Source organism: Cupressus sempervirens, chromosome 8 (genome assembly GCF_028749045.1).
Source record: "Cupressus sempervirens isolate cs-2001-9-10 chromosome 8, ASM2874904v1, whole genome shotgun sequence".
NCBI lineage: Eukaryota > Viridiplantae > Streptophyta > Pinopsida > Cupressales > Cupressaceae > Cupressus > Cupressus sempervirens.
This window is the reverse complement of record NC_143125.1, coordinates 186,680,408-186,697,194: the sequence shown is the minus strand read 5'-3', so window position 1 is coordinate 186,697,194 and position 16,787 is coordinate 186,680,408.

Here is a 16,787-nt window from a genome sequence, read left to right as displayed (position 1 = left end):
ACACAATAAGAATATTTGGTACTATCTGAGTGCACTTTCTAGTTTGGGGACCCAATTTAATATTCCAAATAACGTTTTGTGGCTTCAACAATGTCTTTAGGTACTTGGATAAGTCCCCCTATCTCAATAGGCCCTAATTTGCATTTTGCATCTCCTAGTCTTCATTGCCTTCACTTAGGACATCATTTCTTAGGTCATAACCCCTATTTTTCACCTCCTAACCCATCACAACATCAACTCTAGCATCTTATCTTCTTGGCATATCAATTTGGCAACCAAAACACTCTGAATCAACAAACATTCATCTCAGCTTCCCAACTGCACCCAAACTAGCCCAAACTCCACCATAGGTGTAGTTGGTACTATTGGAGTGTACTTGGTGCTGTTAGAGTATAGTTGGGCACCTATATGACCATTTTGGGCCTCCAAACTAGATTTTGGGACCCTTAAACTGCATCTAGGAGCCTCTATACATCCTCATTCTACATTTAACCCAAAATGAAATCTAGCACCCAAACTCTCATTTTCCATCTTAGGACCTTTGCATATAATATATTCTCTTAGAATCATCACCATTTCAAGTTCCCTAAATGTCATTTTGAACCCTAAAAACTTTGAATTTAGTTAAAAATCTGAACAAAAGTATGAACCCTAGAGTATTACATTATGTCAATGGATAATGGATCTTGACCATGGTAATTTTATCATTTTATTTTGTCAAATGCTACCTATGTCAAGGTAGATTTGGCTTTATCATTTTGATCTTATCACTTTTTGTCTGTTTTTGGTCAAGATATAGAGTCTATTGTCATGATGTTTAACTCTTAGGTTAATACCTTGTAAAGATTTTACCTAAGTTCAAAGGACTTTCCATATACCCTTGTCATTGCATTATCATTTTCCTAGTGTTCCTAAATGTCATGTTGACTTACCCTAGTGGCATATCCCTTTCATTTTGCATTGTTCAAATCCTAGCATCATTTCACTATCAAACTGTACCAAATTGTGTTGTTGATCACTTATCCTCATTTTGCATATCCCAAACATCATTATCAACCTTAGAATACAATTCCTTGCAAAGTCCACTTTACATAAATTAACCTTTAGCATCCTTACCAAGTCCAAAACATAACCCTAACCTTATTTTGCATACTGCAATCTTCATTTTGTATACCTTCAAAGCGACACTTTGCATTTGCCTTTGCATAACATCCCTAGGACATTTTCATATTGCATATCAAAACCACACTTCATTTGGCATTTTTATAGGTTTCATAACATCTCTAAACACTTAAAAATCCCAAAAACACTCATATCTTGCATACCCACATCCTGATTATCAAGTTTTGACCTGTTTTACAAATTGTAACCCCTTTTTACCAACTACACACTTCTAGCATGTAGTTGGTAGTTTCATAGTGCACTTGGTAGTTTTAGAGTGCAATTGGTAATTAGGGATTTCATTGTAGATTCCAAGACCCCAATCTACACTCCCACAGCTTGCATTGTATCCCAAAACCTTAGAAATCACTCTAAATCACTCAAAACATTCAAAATTTGCATTTTAGGCACCCTAGCACCTTTTTTTACCCATTGCATACCTCTTACTTATGAACTGCATACCTTTAAGCCCCCAGGTGTACCAAGGGCACACTTGGTACTATTTGGGCATAGTTGGTAGTTTAAGTGTGCACTTGGGAGGCAGAAAGTCCATTCAATTTTCCCTCCATTGCATCTGCATTCTTAGGTATCATGCCAGCACTTACTAGGATACAATCAACTCAAAGACATAAAGAACTTTATCAAACTTTTTTTTCTGAGGTGCCAATGCAACCAAAACCTCATCCAAGACAAAATAAGAGAAAGAAAACCCAAAATACCTTTGACAAAGACCAAATTGAGGCATCACAACCTTTACTTGTAGACCCATTAAACATGCATTCACAAGATCACCATAACCAAGAGATGATGCAAAAAACCCTAAACAATGCACCTACCATAAGGTTTCCTCCAAACACATCCTCTACACATGGGATGGTTCAATGGAGTCTTGACTTTGAGCCTATATCTGTACCAATACCACTCAGAGGTGGAAGTGTACCAACCACACTAGAGGATGAACAAACACATTCCTTTGAATTCAGCAAACCCAAAATGAGTACCTTCAACCTTAATATATCAAACACACAACAAGGTATTGTACATCTAAGTGATGACTTAAACACTAACTATGGAATCACTAATGAAGAAATGGCTACGACATGTCAAGACAAAAACTTCCATAAAAACTTCAAACTTTTGGTAGCCCAAGAAATTGTCAAATTCAACCCAAATGTGGAAGGACCTAAGTCCAAACATCAAACCAACACAACCATTGAAAACATACAACCCATGATAAATTTTGACTTAGATAAGGGAAAACAACCTTTGGAATTTTCAAACATAGTAATGGCACCTATAAGATCTCATCAAGAACCAACAATCAAAATCCTTCAAAGTATGTTTGATCACATCAACATTAATCCCTTGTTTGATGAACCACAACCAATAAAGGGAAACAAGACTCTCCCTAAATATCCCAAGAGGACATTAAGACATGATTTTAGAAACACGATGCATCAACAAGATGCACCTAAAGGGACTTGTGATCTAGGGATGCCAGAGATAGCTCCTTTGGAGATGAATCAACAAAGTGCACCTTTGGTCCTAACTCTAACGAGTGTCATGATGTCTAATGTTATGGAGCCTCCCATGAGTACACCATGTGACACATCAACTAAAATAGTCCCTATTAACATAAAAAGGAAAAGTCTTATCGAGATTACAACTATTCCCAAAAGGAATGCATCTCATTGTCAATTCAACTTGATGTGCCAAGGAGAAACCTCTAACACACAAAGGAGTAAAAGAAACAATACCAACATGATGGTCAATTGACAAGGACTTAGTTAACTCCCACAATAACATCAACCTATAGTGGTACAAGGACTTAACACTTCTAATCCTCAACCAAGTCTACATCCACTTAACACACATTCTACATATCAACAACAACACCAACCACAAAATAACAACCTCAAGTGGTGCAAACATCCAACATCCCTAATACACGGTCCAACATAAACCCACTTGACCTCCATGCAATGTATCAACAACAAATCCAACAACAACAAGCAATTTTTTCTAACAACAACAACACCAACCACAACAATAACAACCTCAAGTGGTGCAAACATCCAACATCCCTAATACACAATCCAACATAAACCCACTTGACCTCCATGCAATGTATCAGCAACAAATCCAACAACAACAAGCAATGTTTGCTAAGCAAAAAGAGTAGCTCAAGAAAACAATTTCATACTGACAAAATTTATTGTAACAACAACATGTGCCACAACAACCTCAAAAAATACCTCGACAATAACAATCATGTACATGTGCTCACATAAAACCAACAAAGGTATCCCAACAACAACCACAATAGATGGCACAACAAAAAAACATGATAGATCATTCGTAGTCGATATTGTAACTAGTACCACATCAAAAACCACAACAAGTACCCCAAAATCTATCACAATAGGGCCCCTTTTTTCTTCAAGGTGCCAACATACCTCCACTACCTAGTGACACATCACCAGACTCATCTGACACAAAAATGTTAGAACCAAGTAGACATAGTTCTCACCACAATAAAATGTCTACTCATAGGCACAAAGGACTATAAAGAAAGACTATCATGCAAAACCCTAATGAAGAGCTATTGAAAAAATTCAAACAACTTTTCAAACAAGTCAAGGCATTGGGAGTCCAAAAGAAATAGATTCTATATAGAGAAAGGGACTTACATCCTAATCCATTTCACAAAAGTCTGTATATGCCTCAATTCCCAAAACACTTTGAGGCTCCAAGATTTGAAAAATATCGAGGAAAAGGAAACCTTGTTGATCACATCAAAGAATTATGTGCTTCTTGTACTGAACTCAGTGATGAGCCCACTTACCTCATGAGATTTTTCCCTTATTCTCTAGGTGGGCTTTCTCTTGAGTGGTACTCCAAACTTCTCGGTACTATCAAATCTTGGTTAGAGCTAGTAGACAAGTTCATCTCCCACTTTTCCTTTAATATTATAGATGAGGTGACACTCTCTGATTTGTGCCCAACTAAAAAAAAGATGGGAGAACCATTTATCATGATCTTACTATGTTGGAGAAGCTTAGTCAATCAATGCTCACTAGATAGTCTTGAAGAACAATAAGTTAACTTGTGCATTGAAAACTAAGTCCTATACTTAATGTATGAACTCAAAATCAAGAATCCAAGCACTATTTCCTAATTGATGAAAAAGGGGCTAGTGTTGAAGATGCTCGTATCCATAAGGGAATCCTCAAGATAAAAAAGGACAATACAAACATCAATTTGTCTAATTAGAAGGTGAATTTTTTCTCCAAAAACAAGAATGTGACTAATGATGGTATCGTGGATGCATGAACAATTAGTATAGTACAACCTCAACTTCCTTTGAAAGGTGCAAACCCTATGAATCCACAAACTCCCAATCAAACAATACCTCAACAATAAAAAAATGAGACTTCCACACAAGACAAACCTCAAAGACATCCTAGAACCAAGGACAAGAAATTCACACCATTGGGGATACCTCTTGAGACTAAACTACAATAGTTATTGAGTAATAACTTCCTACAGTTACCCCTAATCAAAGATAAACTATTAACTAAAGCAGATTGATGAGATGACAAAAAATTCTATGACTACCACCACACCAAAGGACATAAGACTTCATCATGCTTCCAATTGAAACATGCAATACAAGACCTTATTGATGATCGTATAATCATAGTTGATCCATCACTACTAGCATCCAACTTTGATCGCACTATATTCAAAGATCTTTTGGGTAATCATGACAAAGAGAGACCCTCAAGTTCAAACTCAAACTCACAAGGTAATGTGAATTACACATGCACTAGATATGACTACAGCATCAATTTCTTTAATGATTCTAATTCCCACATATCCAAATTCACATTGAAGGCTAAAGACCCTTGTTGCACTATCACTACATGTCATACCAAGATAAGCCTACCTAGAGCCCCATCTAGACCTACTGCCTCTGTTAAACCTACATCCACTAGTAGACCTACTGCTCCTACTTCATCTAATTATAGCCTTGTTGAATAGCTTGGCAAGAGCCCTGCACAAATATCCATCTTGGACCTACTGCATGTGTCTCCCCAACATCAAAAGATCTTGTATCAATCCCTTAAAGAATCCATAGTCCCAAACAACATCGATGTTTCCTAGTTCCAAGCCATGGTTGGGAACCTATCCACCTCCCAACATATCACCTTTTCCCCTGAGGACATCCTTGAACATAGACCAAACCAAAATGACCCTCTTCACCTTGAATTCTTTGTCCACAATGTTAAACTCAGGCGTGTCTTGATAGATGGAGGAGTAGGGTTGAATATCTATACACTTAAAGTAGTCAAAGGTTTGGGTTGTTCTAAAACTAATGTGGATCCCTCTCGAAGGATCACAATCAAAGCCTATGATGATGGTGAACATTTCTCTACAGTGATCATCATCTTACCTATTAGAGTTGGTCCAGGTACTGAGAACACTTTATTCTAGGTCCTAGATATAGAAATGAACTGCAACATGATGCTAGGTAGCGCATGAATCCATGCTATGAAAGTAGTTCCTTCTACATATCATGAGTGCCTAAAGTTCTCCTATAATAATGTAGAGGTAACCAATCAAAGTGATCCAAATCCTTTCCAATTCTATGCCAATCTTAGAGGAACCACTGTATGCTAGGTCTTGACAAATCATGTAGGAAATCCCCTAGAGTCCTCCAAGTATGTTGACCCTTCCACAGTCATACATGCATTCAAAGGAAAGCTCAAAATCCAAGACCAAGGCTGCAGTGAGTACTCCATGTCACATGCCTTTCACATTGGGAAACTTCCTTTGTCTCCCAAGTCATCTTGTAAACCTCACGTTATAGAATACAAGCCTATGTTTGCATTTAAAAAGAAACCTTCTATGACTTTCACTAGTGGAGGTGGACTACATGAAGAACATGTCTATGAAAATACCTCTACATGGATTGAAAAGGCTAAAGAAGAACAAGAAATCACTCCTATATCCTCTGACAAGTATGGACTTGGATTCACAATCATGTAGAAAAAGGGATATGATGGGTGTAGTGGCTTGGGACTCCAAAAGCAAGGCATTATTCAACCCATCACTACATCAGGATGACCTCATAGCTTGGGACTTGGATTCAAAGCATTTTTTTTGGGTCTTCATAATATTGAGTCATCCTCATCTGAGGAGGTGAATGCTTCAAATGATGACAAGACATCTAAGAACAACCAACTTGAACCCACCCAATCTATATCTAACATTGATGATCTTGATACCTCCCTTGGTCTTGATCTTATGTTTGCAGACTCGAATAGCCTTCCCATGGAAGATAAACATGTAAATCCACCTATTACTCCAACCAATTCTTCACATTGGATCGAAACAATTTGGGATCCAAGCCCTCTTTCTTCTGAACATGATCCCAATGATATCATTGAAGTGGATATCCACATATATTCCTTTGACCAAAGCTTATTCAACATTGATGATGGCATTTCCCTAGTTTTCCCTAAACTTATTGATTGGGACCAACAAGAACCATTGATGTTTGACTAGTTTGAAAATGATGATGCCATCACAAAATTCTTTGAGCTCTGTGAAGATGTACCACAAGGTGATCACAAGTCTAGATTTTCTATTGATCTAAAAATCATGGCATATTTCAAGGAGTCAACTCCATCTTCCAATCACAAAATTGAGTAAATAAAAAAAAAAGACACAAGTAGGTCTCTTGGTGAAAACTAAAAGGCACCATTAGATCTTGAAAAAGTGAAAATAGAGGATGTATCAGAGGGTGAAAACCTCTCAGAGGTGCTCAAGGATGGAATATTGGACACACCCCCATTGAAGGAAAGATCGACATTACTTGTAGAAATGACAAAAGAGATTAATCTAGGAACTTGTAACAACCCCAAGGTCATACACTTTGAAGCCTCCTTATCACAAGAGGAAAACGATGAATTTATCACATTCTTTCTAGAGAGCCAGATCAACTTTTCCTAGTCCTATGAAGACATGCCTGGATTAGATCTTGAACTTGTTCTTCATCAATTACCGCTCAAACTAGGAATGAAACCAGTAAAGTAAAAGTTGACAAAAATACATCCTACAATTGCCCTCCTTGTCAAAGTTGAATTGAAGAAATTATTGGATGCTTGCTTCATAAGACCCATTGCCTATGCAGAGTGGATATTTAATCTAGTACCAGTAAGAAAACACTTTGGGGGAATTTGGATATGCTGTAATGTCAAATTTTTATTGTCCTACCAAGTTTCTCTTAGTTTCCTAATTCAAGATCTTATAAATCTCTAAGTTTGTGTTCTCCATTTAGTGTTAAGAGCTTCCAAATCTTTGATAATCTATACACATCTAGGAAATGATAACCTCAATTAGGAAATCTTTCTAATTATATATTAGTGTATGTTATTCCTTTATTATGAGTCTAAGCCTTTCCTCCTTTATTAATAGTATTCACTTAAAATAATGTTCTTTAATATCTTTATTAATATTATATGCTTATCGTGTTAGATACCTGACCATGCTATTGTACATCATTCTATCCACTCTGACATGCTCTATGCTCTCCTCAAAACTTTTTCCATGTCTTTGAAAATGGTGAGCATGTATATCCTTCATAAAAGTTGATATGTTGTAGTCCACGTCTGCTCGCATCCAAACTTGATGAAAGGAGGTGGAGTCTTTGGTGGATTAGATGCAGTTTGATTAAGGGAGATTTAACCAATGAGATAGTCTACGATGTACTCCCCTTCACCACTCCATATTATATTCCCGTTATAATGTAATAAAATGAATTATAATAATTAGTGAATCAAATTACCTCCTAAGACCTTGATATAGAGGACCAAAAAGAATATAATGAATATAATCTAGTTCTTGTTGGTCCTTCGTATTTTCATTATATTCTTGATTATATTTAGGTCTCTTATTTACTTTTTCCTTTGCTTCTTCATCAAGTATAGCATCCATTTTTTAGACTTGGATTCTCTTCCTACATGAGTGTCCTGGTTCCCAACTTTCCTTGCAATGAAAGCATAATTATTTTCTTTTTAGTTTATCATGATAACTCTTGATCCCTCTTTTGCATTTATGGCCACATTCCCATGGTTCCTTACAATGGTGACATAACTCATCCTTCTGGAAATCCTTGGAGTGATTTCTTGCATTTTCATAGTGTCTAGAATGTATTCTAGGTGCATGGTTATTGGACCTATCATTCATTTGGTGCACATCAAATTTTAATGCCATTTGGATGGCATCTTCTATTTTTTTTGGTTCATGTGCTCCCACTACACTCTTGATTCATTGATTCAATTCATCTATAAAGAATTAGGTGAGTCTTCTTTGTTACAGTTCAAGTACCATGGCTGATAACCTTTCAAATTCCCTAGCAAATTCCATCACTGATCCCTCTTGTCTAAGTTGGGTTAATCTTTTGAAGTACCATTCTGCGTCTATTCAATCAAATTTCTTTATGAGTTTCTGAGTAAATTCATCATTTCTCTTAATTTGTTTATGTCCCTAGTTGTTAAGGCCATGTTGCCACCAATCTTGTGCTACTTCCCTTAAATGAAGGACAAAAAATTGAATAACACTTTTTTCACTCATAGGATTTAAGGAAAGATATGTATCCAACATTTTTACCCATGAGCATGCTGTAGTTTTTTCTATTCCATCAAATTTTGGAAGGCTTACATTACTTATTTCCTCTATTATTCCTTTTTCTTGGTGTGTTTGTCTCTTTCTACTCTATAGTGACTTCATCTGAGCATCACAATAATCTTTAAATGGTATCTCCCTTCTAAGTTCAAGATCAATTCTTGAGTACTCATTTATAATTTCATTTATATTATTTACTGCATCTACCTTGTCCTCATATTTTTGTTCTTCTCTAGGTAGGAAGTGGGGTCTTGTGGGTCTATGCTTTGATTCTAGTATATGAAACTAGTTGTTATCATCTTCAGATTGGTGAGAATTTGTATCTCTCCCATTTTTGTTTATATTATGAAGAGCTTCCAAGAGGATCCAATTTGTTTCACTTTGCTCAGTTATAGCTCGAGCATTTCTTTTAGTTTGTTCCATGAGTGCTTGAGTAGTTTAGTTTGTCTATTCCATGAAAGATCTTAATTCATTACTTATTTGGTTGTTCATATTGGTGGACTATTTCCTTCCTTCCCTTTCTAATGCCCTTTGATCTCCTTGATATTTTTGCATTAACAAATTTCCACACACTGGCAAGAAAGATGCTCTAATACCACTTGTAATGTCCCATTTTTATTGTCCTTCCAAGTTGCTTGTAGTTTCCTAATTCAAGATCTTATAAATCTCTAAGTTTGTGTTCTCCATTTACAAATATATAAAATTAGTGTTAAGAGCTTCCAAATCTTTGATAATCTATACACATCTAGGAAAAGGTAACCTCAATTAGGAAATCTTTCTAATTATATATGAGTGTGTGTTATTCCTTTATTATGAGTCTAAGCCTTTCCTCCTTTATTAATAGTATTCACTTACAATAATGTTCCTTAATATCTTTATTAATAATATTTGCTTATCGTATTGGATACCTGACCATGCTATTTTACATCATTTTGTCCACTTTGATATGCTCTACGCTCTCCTCAAAACTTGTTCCATGTCTTTGAAAATGGTGAGCATGTATATCCTTCATGGAAGTTGATATGCCATAGTCCACATCTTTTCACATCCAAACCTGATGAAAGGAGGTGGAGTCTTCGGTGGATTAGATGCAGTTTGATTATGGGAGATTTAACCAATGAGATAGTTTGTGATGTACTCCCCTTCACTGCTCCATATTATATTCCCTTTATATGTATGCCTCCATACTCGATGTGATGTGACCCTTACGTAAGCAATGGTTGACTTGATAATATGTGCAACCTAATGCAAATTGGTTATGCTAATTAATATCTTGTTAATTGTTAGATTATAGGTATGGGTGAGTTTTTAAGTTTATAAATGTTTATTGAATTATATTTAATTATAAATTTATATTATCATCAAATAATTAAGTAGGATGAATATATTATAAATATTTATCTTTTGTGAATAACCAATGATAGTGTATATATATATTAATTTTAATTATATAATCTTTGTAGTCATAGTTTATGTATATTGAATAATTGATATATTTTTATAGGGTATTTGTTATCATTAAATATGTTATATAATATTGTATGTTATTATAACATATTTAAATATATGTTATGTAAATGTAATACCATATTGTATTATCATTTATATTAATTCTTATATCATTAATATATACATTATATTGATTAATTTATTAGTCAATTTATTATCATTAGTTATTAATAGTATGTATATCCAAATGTGATAATATTTAGAAGTATTATAATATTTATTGGTTTATAGTGTAATTACAATATTTACTATTATTTATTTATTGTTAAAATATATGTCAAAATTAGGGATATTACATATGCATTTACTTCTATGATCTTAACACGGCATGTCCCAAGGATGATTTTCCTTTACCAAATATAGATATCATTGTAGACATGACAGCTGGCTACGAGATGTTATCACTAATGGATGGCTTTTTTGGCTACAATAAAATAAGAATATCACTTGAAGATTAACACAAAATAACTTGTACATGCCCTTGGAGAACATGATGTTGGAATGTCATGCCATTTGGTCTTAAAAATGTTGGGGCAACATATCAAAGAGCACTGACTACAATCTTCCATGATTTCATGCACGTCCTCATGGAAGACTATGTTGATGATTTAATTTGCAAATCCTATAAAAAAAAAGATCGTTTGGGCATCCTAGATCTGATATTCAATAGAATGGAAAGCTATAAGCTTCATCTAAATCCAAAAAAGTGTGTATTTGGGGTTGTATCTAGAAAGCTCCTAGGATACATTCTTTCTCAATGAGGCATTGGAGTGGATCCCAAGAAAGTAAAAGCAATACTTGACATGCCTCCTCCAAAAAATCTAAAAATCTTAAGAGGACTACAAGGAAGATTATAGTGTATTCATAGATTCATTGCAGAACTAGCAAATAAGTGTCACTCCTTCCAACACCTCTTACATAAGGGAGTATCCTTTCAATGGAACACGTAGTGCCAAGAATCTTTCCAATAGCTCAAGGATTATCTTCTACATCCACCAATTTTAATGGCTCCTATTCCATGCAAACCATTCATTCTATACATATTTTCTATAGATACAACATTAGGAGCTCTCTTAGCCCAAAATGATGAACAAGGAAGAGAGTGAGCCATTTATTACATTAGTAGAACACTTGTGGGCTATGAACTAGATTATTCACTCATTGAATTAGTCTATCTTGTTATTGTCTTTGTAGACCAAAATCTAAGACATTACATGCTCCATTAGAAAACACTAATCATCTCTAAGATTGACCCACTAAAGTATCTCCTAAGTAGAGCTGTTCTTATTGGATGCTTAGCCAAATGGGTCATGATTCTTAGTGAATCTGACATAGAATATGTAGATAGAAAGGCAATAACAGGGAAAGTGATAGTAGATCAGTTACCATAAACACCTATGTCAGATGATCATCCCATGTTGATAGACCTTCTAGATGAAGCCATATTTCACATGGATGTAGCTAGTGAATGGAAGCTTTATTTTGATGGATCACATACACAGAATGGTTCAGGAACTAGCATTATGTTTATCACTTCTCAAGGAGACATAATCCCCAAGTCATATAGGATAGTGTTCCATTGTATAAACAACATAGCAGAATATGAGGCATTGATCAACGGACTCAAGATAGCCATCCAATGGAACATTCAACATTTACAAGTCTTTGGGGATTCCCAAGTGGTCACCCACCAAGTTAATGATGACTATGAAACCAAAGATGATAAGTTAATGCCTTACAAGTAGATGGTAGACTTCCTTAAGTCTAAATTTGTCACTATCTCTTTTCGTTAATTACCAAGAATACACAACAAGCAAGCTAATACTATGGTCACCATTGTCTCTATGATTGATATGCCTCAAAATGTGGAATGTTATGAATTCCTTATTAAGAAACTTTTGATTCCAGCATTCAAGCTCCCTCAATCAAAGTTTATGTGCAAACTTGTTGGTCCCAATTCTCCCTAGTATCAAGAAATTTACAATTACCTACACACCCAAATCCTACCACCCAACTTATCCAAAAATGACTATAAAGCTTTTATCTGTCAAGCCTCTAGATACATCATCATCGATGACACCCTTTACAAGAGATCCTTTGACCAAACCCTTCTCAGATGCCTTGAGTCATAAGAAGCTAAAACTACCTTACACGATGTCCATGAAGGTATATTTGGAGGTCATTTCAATGGTTTGAGTCTAGCCAAGAAACTTCTTAGAGCTGGATATTATTGGCCAACCATGGAACAAGATGCCCATGATTTTTCCAAAACATGTCATAAGTGTTAGATACATTGCAATCTGATCCATGCACTAGGACAAGAATTGTAGCCAGTCATATCGCCATGGCCCTTTTCACTATGTGCATTTGATCTTATCGGAGCTATTTCTCCTCCATCCTTTGATGGTCATGAGTTCATTATCATAACAACATAATACTTTACAAAGTGGGTTGAAGCTATCCCTTTGACCTTCACCACTGGCAAGCAGATCTCAAGATTTATTCTAAACTACACCATATGTCAGTATGGAGTCCCCTTGGCTATTATTACTAACCATGGTAGTTCATTCCAAAAAAAAGATATAGACAAGCTCTATGAGAAGTATAACATATACCATGAATATTCTAGTATTTACCATTCACAAGGCAATGGCCAAGTAGAAGCATCTAATAAGACCATTGTTAAGATTCTCCAAAAGATTGCCAATGATTCTGGTCAAGATTGGCACCTACAACTCAATCGAGCTCTTTGGGCATACCAAACAAGTGTGCATGCTTGTACTAGCACAACACCATACTCTCTTGTCTATAGCAATGAGGCCATACTTCCCATTGAATTTGAAATTCCATCATTGAGAGTATCCCTAAAAGATGTTGTTGATGATGGAAACTACCACATATCTAGACTCCATGAGCTGGAAATGCTTGATGAATAGAGACAATTTGCCTTCACACATTTGCAAGCCTACCAAAATCAAGTCAAATGGAGCTATAACAAGAAAGTCTGAGGTCATCATTTTGAGGTTGGTGATTTGATCCTGAAGATAAACTGTAGGACTTAGTAGCATAAAGAAAAACAAGGCAAATTTGAGCCAAATTGGGAAGGACCTTATGTAGTTACTACATCATTTGGGTCTTGGAGTATATTAGCTTGTGACTCTAGAGGGTGAGCCATTGCCCATGTCCATCAATAGCATGCATCTTCACAAGTACTACACTTGATTCTGTCTAAGAGTTCTAAAAAGATATCAAAAAAAGGGCAAAAGTCTTCAAAAATTTGAAAAAAGTCTTGAAAAAATATCAAAAAAATGGCAAAAAATACTTAAAAATAGAAAAAAATTGAAAAAATCCATGAAAAAAGGATGCCTTGATGAAAGCCCGGCAAACAAGCATCTTGGCATGAAAATCTGAGTCAAGAGATAAATTAGGTCCAAAAGTGAAAACCTAGCAAACAGGCGCTTTGGGCAAGCACCATGGTGAAAACCTGGCAAACAGCTACCATGTGTAATCATTTATTGCTCCTCCATCTACCGAGATTCCATCTAGTTCTTTCCCCCTTTGTCATTCCCTGATTATATCCTTCATATTGCAAGACATTCCTAGTCCCTTACCATGGCTCACAAATTAGTTAACATCCATTGTTATCCTACCTAATGCATCACTAGTCTATACATACTCTATTATTGGCCTTTGTACATAGTTTGTGTCTTGTTTGGGGGCATATTACCTACATAGTGCATGAGTTTGAACTTGAACTGGAGACATATCCCTAAGCACTTTTTCTCTATTGGACCTATTGCATAACAAATTGGAGCTAACACTTATACATGCTTTTATGATCCTAAAAAAATCTTAAAAATTCAAAAATGATCTTGAAAAAATCCTAAAAATTTAAATATGATCCTGAAAAAAATAATAAACATCCAAATACGATCCTGAAAAAATCCATAAAAATCATAAAATGTTCTGAAGTAAAACCTAAAAATCGTAAAATGTCCTTAGAAAACCAGTCACACAAAAACATCAAACACCCTCAAAAACCCTAAAAATCACAAAACCCATCAAAAATTTGTAATAAACTTTGTACATAATCACCCCTTTTGTGTGAACACTTGCATTTTGCAAACTAAAACTCAAAAGCACAACACTTTAATGACAATCACAATATCTGAGAAATATGAACCAATAGTCAATCCAACATGTCACCATGACCCTATCAACTAAATCAACAATCACAACCATCACATGGTCAACCTATCAAACACTTTCTAAAAACCTAAAACACTAAAAAGAAAGTAATAATGGATAAGAATAGCTATTTTCTCACACTATTTGGTGAGTAATTTATTTTTCTTTACTTTTCTTTGATCATGTTCCTATGCCACTCAATGATATAAGCTATTGTATGTGAGTGGCCAAGATGGTTCATGATCATCCTTTTCTATTTCTATCTATTACAATTTACCTTTGAGAGTCTGGGGCATGTGCATTTGCCTCAAGAAGGACAAGGTCATTTTCTATCTGCACCATGCTTATTTACACAAAAGGCTTGCATTTGTGCACTGGCCCTTTTTTCCATGATGTGTTGCAATCTATTTTTCATATCAAAATAAAGCTCCATTTGACATATAATGCACTTTAAAAAAGAAAAAGTCTTCCCATCCTACTAACTACTCCTCATCACATCTCCTCTATCTTCTATGTCTCCTTCATCTGCTATCATGGTCTCCTACTCTGATACACCAAAAGCATTGTCATCCTACATTCCTACATATGTCCAAAATCCAAAATGATCCAAAGAAATAAACATGGCATTTATATTATCTTCACATTTAATTTGTATTTTGTTTCCATTCATTACATATCATTTTACATTTCATTACCATTCATTCCATATCATTTTACATTTCATTTACATTCATTTCATATCATTTACATTGCGTTAAACATTCATTTATGAGAAAAACATGTGTCAAAAAAAAAAAATAGCATTTCCTATGCATAACATGTGATAAATCAATGCATGATGCAATCATATATAAGTCCACATCGAAAAGCATAAATGCATCCCTATAAAACATCAAAAGCATATGCATAGTCCATCTCATATAGTCATCATAACACCAATACATCTCATAAATGTCTTACAAAAGTATCAGAGTATGTGATCATGGTTTACATCAATGGTAACTGCCCATAGGCATGAACCATGAAAGAGCATAACATAAACCAAAAAGTAAAATAGAGAAGCCCCTTTGTACATGATTTTGTCAATGTCATCTCGAGCTGTCCCTAGCCTTCCAACCTCTATCATGCCTCTAGGATGATCCCTCTACTCTTTGTGATGACCTCATAGGCCCTATCACCCTTGCACTATGTTGTGTCCTCTGTGTCCTATGGGAGTGAGATATTGATGCATGAAAACTCTCTACTCTCTTCCATAGTGGCACCACTCTCTCATACTGATCTCACCAATACTATGCTTCCATGTGCACCCTGCTCATCATGATCACCATCTCCTAGAAGTTTGCATCTGTAATACTATAGATGAACTCCTGAGACTCTTGCACTACCTCATATCTCTCCATCATAGCTCGATCTCTCTTTGCTACAACCACATCTCTCTCTCTCTCTCTCTCTCTCTCTCTCTCTCTCTCTCTCTCTCTCTCTCTCTCTCTCTCTCTCTCTCTCTCTCTCTCTCTCTCTCGTTATAGCATTCCTCTCTACCACAACCTAATCTAGCTAGCTCTATAGACCTCTAATCACCTCCATAAGATCCAACTGACTAGGTCCTTCCTATACTAATACTATTTCCCTATCGGCATAGTCCATGGGACCCCTCTCCACATCCATCATAGTTGCATCATCCCTAGCCTCCTAGTACTCATCCTCATCATCTCCATCATTCCCACTTCCAACACTATCCCGACCCCCAATACCTCCACCCTGCTCATCATCTACCTCATCCTCTCCCTTAGCACCCTCCTCATCATCACCCTCATCCTCTCCCTTAGCATCCTCCTCATCATCTCCCTCATCCTCCTCCTCAACACCCTCATCATCACCCCCCACATCATCCTCAACATCCTCATCTTCCTCCTCCTCCTCTCCTCCCTCCTCATCCTCTCCCTCATCCTCCTCCGCAACATCATCATGTCTCCCATCACCCTCATCTCCTCCCTCCTCCTCCTCTCACCCATCCCCCTTGTCCTCATCATCCTCATCATCTTTCTCTACCTATGGCCTGCCTCATAGTACTAGTATTGCTAGATCTATCAAAGGCCTAGGAAAATGTTATGCAAACCATTTTTCATATGCTACTACCATGCCTGCATCCAATATACCTACTACTACCCCCCATAGCCTCGGCTATAACTCTACTAGCTATGCATATGCTACTTGTGTCCTAATGGGTGGTACTCGCT